This window comes from Penaeus monodon, chromosome 38 (genome assembly GCF_015228065.2).
Source record: "Penaeus monodon isolate SGIC_2016 chromosome 38, NSTDA_Pmon_1, whole genome shotgun sequence".
Taxonomy (NCBI): Eukaryota; Metazoa; Arthropoda; class Malacostraca; order Decapoda; family Penaeidae; genus Penaeus; species Penaeus monodon.
In genome coordinates, this window is record NC_051423.1 from 13,809,386 (window position 1) to 13,815,385 (window position 6,000).

The window sequence follows — 6,000 nt, forward strand, 5'->3', positions numbered from 1 at the left end:
ACACGTGAACATTGGCATCCTTTGTAGACACTGGAACCATGACATTGGCTTCCAGAACCAGGAAACACTGACATTCGCTTCAGAACACCAGAAACACTGACATTCATTTGTAGATCACTTGGAAAAAACGGACATTCTCTCAGAGCACTGGAAACACGGTACATTCCGCTTTCGCAACATAGAAACACGACATTCCCTTTGTGGGGCACTGGGAAACACTGACATTCGCTTTCAGAAACACTGAACACTGGAAATTTTGTTTCCAGAACACTGGAAACATGACATTCCTTTCAGAATACTGGAAAAACTGACATCCACTCAGAATATTGAAACATGGACATTACACTTTCAGAATACTGGAAAAACTGACATTCCGCTTTAGAACACTGAAACACGGACATTCTCACTTTCGAACATGGAAACAATGACATTCCACTTGCAGAATAACGGAAAAATTGACAATACGCTCTAAGAGACGGAAACACTGACATCGCTTCATAACACTGGAAACAGTGACATTCGCTTTCTGAACACTGGAGACATGACAATTCCATTTCTCTAGAACACTGGAACACTGAATATGCTTCAGAACACTGGAAACATGACATCCCACTTTTGGAATACTGGCAACACTGCATCTTCATATCTCCAGGCCATGGAAACATTTCACATTCTCCTTGCAGAACACTGGAAACACCTGTAATCGCTTTCAACACACGGAAACCGACCATTCCATGTAGACCACGGGAAACACTAAACATCTGCCCCAGAACACAGGAAACACTGAAATTCACTTTCAAACACGGAAACACTGGCCCACTTCACTTTGAATTTTGGAAAAAACTCTGAACATCCGCTCAGAGACACTAGGAACCTGACCATTCCACTTTCAGAAGCACCGGAACCACTGACATTCCACTCACAGAGCACTGTACAACACTGACATCGCTTCAGAACACAGAACACTGACATATACTTTTCACAACACTGGAAAACACACATTCCACTTTCGGAATCGGCAACACTGAAGTTCGGTCTCAGACCTGGAAAAACATTCACATCTACTTACAGAACACTGGATACACTGACACTTCGATTTCAGAACACTGGAACAGACATTCGAATTGAGACACGTTAAACCTTAACATTTTTGCGTTTTCGAACACTGGAAACACTGACATTTGCTTTCAGAACAGGAAACACGACTCACTTTCCGAATACTGGAAAACACTGCATTCCACTTCAGAGCGCAAGAAACACGGATGTCTTTTCAGAAACACTGGAAACACTGGTTCATCACTTTTGGAATACTGGAAACACTGACATTCCGCTTCAGAAAACTGGAAACACTGACATTCCACTTTCAGAGCATTGGAAACACTGACATTCTGCTTTCAGAACACTGGAAATACTGACATTCCAATTGGGACTTTCTCCTTGACTGGAAACACTGACATTCCGCTCTCAGAGCCATGGAAACATTCACATTCTTCTTGCAGAACACTGGAAACACTGACCATTCCGCTTTCAGAACACTGGAAACAGACATTCTTTTGTAGAACACTGGAAACATTTAAACATTTCGCTTTCAGAACACTGACATTGACATTCCACATTCGAGCACTGGAAACACTGACATCTGCTTCCAGAACACAGGAAACACTGACATTCCACTTTGAGGAACACTGGAACACTGACATTCCAGTTTCAGAATACTGTAAACACTGACATTCTCCTTGCAGAACACTGGAAACACTGACATTCTGCTTTCATAACATTGGAAACACTGACAGTCCATTTGTAGAACACTGGAAAAACTGACATTCCGCTTTCAGAACACTGGAAACACTGACATTCCACTCTCAGGAAACACGGACATTCCATTTGTAGAACACTGGAAACACTGACATTCCATTCTTAGAGTACACCCCCCCAATCCCTTGCCCGTTGTTATCGTGGGGGGGCTTAGGAGGGGGAGACTGGGACCCAATGATGGGGAACTCCCCAACCTTGGGACTCAACCCTCGACTCAACTAATTTTGCATGGTCTTTATTTTCCTTCCCACTTTTCGCTTCTGTCCTTTCACCAAACCCTTCTGCTATCCACCTCCTAAGGTGTGAGAGCCGTGCTGAAAGGATGAAAGGCTGACTTCGTGCCAGTCCTGAACGGCCTGAGGAGCCAGGGGGCACGGTATTCCCTGATTTAGTTATTCTAGCCCTTACCCCTCAAGGGATCCGGGAGGTGGACGTTTACCCCACATAACCAGACTTACCATGGCCAGTAATGAAAACTTATCCCCACTATTAGGGCAATGAGGCTTGCCCCTTTATCAAATAGCCAACGATTGAAAAAACCCCAAACCCGATTCCCTGACCCCGGGCTCCCCTTTTGACCACGGCTCCAAAAAAGCAACAAATACCCCCCTCATCAATGTTCTAGTACAGTACCCAACAATAAACCCCTTTAAAGGGAAACCCATTTTTTCCCTCTCCCCACACCTAAATGCAACCCCCTCGCCCCCAAACCCCCAAACAAAACCCAAACCCATCCCCCTTAAATCCTTACGCCTTACCCCCAAACCCCCCATAACACACCCCCTAAACAAACCCTCCCATGGGAAAGCCCCCCCCCTTCGATTTACCCCTATCATTTTACAACATATTGAAACCCTCTTCGGGCCACCCAAAAATGGGACCGGATTTTTCGGGGAATTCCCCCCCCAAAAGTCCCTACTCTGAAAAACACCCTTTCTCTTCCAAACAATGTTCCAAAAAAAAATTTGGGGGGGAAAAACCCTTTTCCGTACCCCACCCGGGACCCCCTCCCGTTTTGGGTTTTTCAGAAAACCACCCAAAAAAAACCAAAGGGTTTTATAGCTTTAAACCCCAAAAAACAAAACACCTTATGGTTTAACCCCTTTCCTTCCCAGAACCCCATCCAACCCCTTCCAAAAACCTTCCCCAAAGACATTTTTTAATCCCCCCAGCAAAATTTGCCCACCCTATACAAAAAATTTGGCAGTTTTGGGAAAAAAGACCTCTTGCCTTTTTCTCACAGACATGTTGGAACACCCTACAAGCTATTTCCTTCCCCCCAAGGTAAAAACCGAAAAAAAAAACCCAAAACAAAAAAAAACCCAAAAATTTCCCTTTTCCGTAGACATGCCCTTTCCCTTTTTTAACCCTTCTAAAAATAGGGGGAGAACCCCCCCTTTTTGTTCGCCCATAACCAACCTCCCCACGTCAGTAAAAAAATTGTTGGCATTATACACCCACCCAAAACTTTTTTTTTGCCGTTCCAAACCCCTGCCCACATGTCCCCCAACCTTTGCCTTTAACCCGTCTAACTGCCCTGCAAAAAATCACCACATGTGCCCCCCCTTTTTTTTGGCGGGGCCAAACCCAAAATGTATTTTTATAGGGGGCCCTTCCCCAACCAAAAAAAATTTTGACCCCGGGGTACAACTCCAGTTTAAAATTTGGGGATTCAAACTCCGTAAAACCAAACGGGAAGCACGTCGACGGGGTTTTTTTTCTCTTCCCCTTACCCCAGTTTACTGTTTCCAATTCTCCCAAAATTCTCCAAAAACCCACCCCCCCCTACATCAAACCCCCCCCCTCTTTTTCCCCCCCTTTTTTTACCTTCCCCCCAAAATTAAAAATCTTTTGCCATCCTAAACCGACACCCCAACTCTATACAGAATTTCAATCACCATTTAAAACCCCCAAACAACTTCCTCACCCCCTTCCTCGAAACCCCCGAAAACCAGACCAAACAAACTTTTCCACCCCCTTTTCCCCCCTACCACACAATCCCCCTCCCCCTTTCCCTTTGCCCTATGTTTGAGACCCCATTTCCTCTCTTCCCCCCCCCCCCCACAAAGAAATGCTTTTTTCCCCCCAAAAAATTTTCCCCAACCAATCCTCAGAAAAAAAAACCCTTGAAAAAAATTCAAGATTACCTAATAAAAAAATTTGACATTTCAACCTCCAAATCTTAAACTCCTGCCCCTTCCCACCCAAAGTAATCCCTGATATCCTCCTCCTCCAACGTATCCCCCCTTTACCCCAAAACCCTTTTAACCCCCCCCCCAAACCCAACGGCGGGTCCCCCCCCCCCAAATCCCCCCCCCCCCCCAAAAATTAACCCCCCACCACCCCCTCTTCCCTTCCACCCCTCCTGGATCAAAAACGTGTTACCCCCCCCTTTCTTCCTCAGACCCTCCATTTTCCTAATACCCCTCCCCCCTATTAAAACCCCCAAACTCCCACACCTCTCCCATGTAAAACCTCTTAGTCTTTTTCCCACCCTCTAGGGCTTCCCCCTCAAAAAACCCCCCCAAAACGTACTACAATCTATATCATAAAAATATAACTATCCCACCTGGAAAAATTCGCGGTTTCTGCTCCCACCCAAACCCGACCTTCGTATATCCTTTCCTCTTTTTTAAACCATCTATTTTATGGGCCCTTTAAGAGAACCCCCCTTTCTTAAAACATCCTCCCAAAACCAATCCCCCCAAAATTTTCGTTTTGGGCTCTTCCCCCAAATTTCCCCTTTTTGCTCCCTCCCTACTTTATCAACAGGGAAAAAACCCTTTTTCCACCCCCCTTTCAAACCAATGCACAGTTATCCTTTTCTTCCTTTCCCTCACGGGGGCACAGTTTATTTTTTAGTTTACTTCTCCCCTTCCACCCCATTGACTTTGTTTCTTTTTAAAATGTAATGTTCCCCTTTTAAACCCACAATTTTCCCATTTTTCGTGCCCACATTTTGGGAAAAAACCGTTACCCCTGGGGTTTTCCCCCCCTATCCCCCCCTTCACCGACCTCCCCAAAATATAGGGGGCATCCTTACGAATCCCACCTTTCTGCTTCAACAAAACCTTTCTTTCCTCAAAACCATAAAATACCTTATCTAACTAACTCCTTACCACCCCCGACCCCCCAACCCTTTCACCCCACCAATTCCTTTCCCGCTTAACAACTAACATAACCCCAACCCCCCCTTCCCTAAAATTAAACCCCATAGTGGCCACATGGGCCTTAGATTTTCTAACACTTTTTTCTTGCTTTTAACCATTAACCTTCTTGGAGTACTGGGGAAAAATTCACATTCTTTTTCCAGAAAACAGGAAACCCTGACACCAATTTTAGAACACTGGAAAAAACGAAAAAATCCGTTAAAACACTGGAAAAAACTGACCCTTCCGCTTTCAAACAGGGGGAAAACACTACATTTCCTTTTCCCGAAAAACGGGGGACTGACATTCCATTTTTAGAACACCCGGAAAAAACGGCATTCCCCTTTGGGAAAACACTGGGGAAAAAACTGGGCTTTCCACTTTCAAAAAATTTTGGGAAAAACTTTAACCCCGCTTTCCCGAAAAAATGGAAACACTGACATTCCCCCTTTTAGAAAAGGTGGAAACAAAGACATTCTTTTAATAGAAAATTGTAAAAAAACTGCCCCTCCGCTCTCCCCTGGAAACAATTTACATTCCCGCTTTCAGGGAAAACTGGAAACACTTACATTCCGCTTTAAAAAAACACTGGAAACACTGACATTCTGCTTTTAAAAAACCCTGGGAACTTTGACCGTATCTTCCAAACACAGGGGAAAAACTGAAAATTCTGCTTTCCCAAAAACTGGAAAAAACTGACCCTTTCCCTTTTTTTTAAAAAACTGCATTCCGCATTCAGAGCACTAGAAAAAACTGACCCTTCCACCTTTAAAGAATACTGGGAAAAAAAAATGACCCTTTCGCTTTTAGAAAACTGGGGAAAAACTGCCCTTCGGGTTTTTTTCAAAAATACTGGAAATACTGGGATTCCGCTTTCAGAACATGGAAAAAACTGACATTCCACCCTTTCCGAACACTGGAAACCCCTGAAAAATTTCCCCTTTCGGAAAATGGAAACCCCTTTGGGGGTTCCCCTCTCCAAAGGGACTGGAAAAAATGACATTCGCTTCAAGAACCGGGGGAAAAACCCTTTTAC

At 44.5% G+C, this 6,000-nt stretch overlaps 1 protein-coding gene across 1 annotated transcript in view; it reads left to right on the plus strand.

Moving 5' to 3' along the window:
• LOC119596701 overlaps nt 1-6,000 on the plus strand; it is a 56,272-nt gene that overhangs the window by 38,837 nt on the left and 11,435 nt on the right. The window lies entirely within an intron of this gene.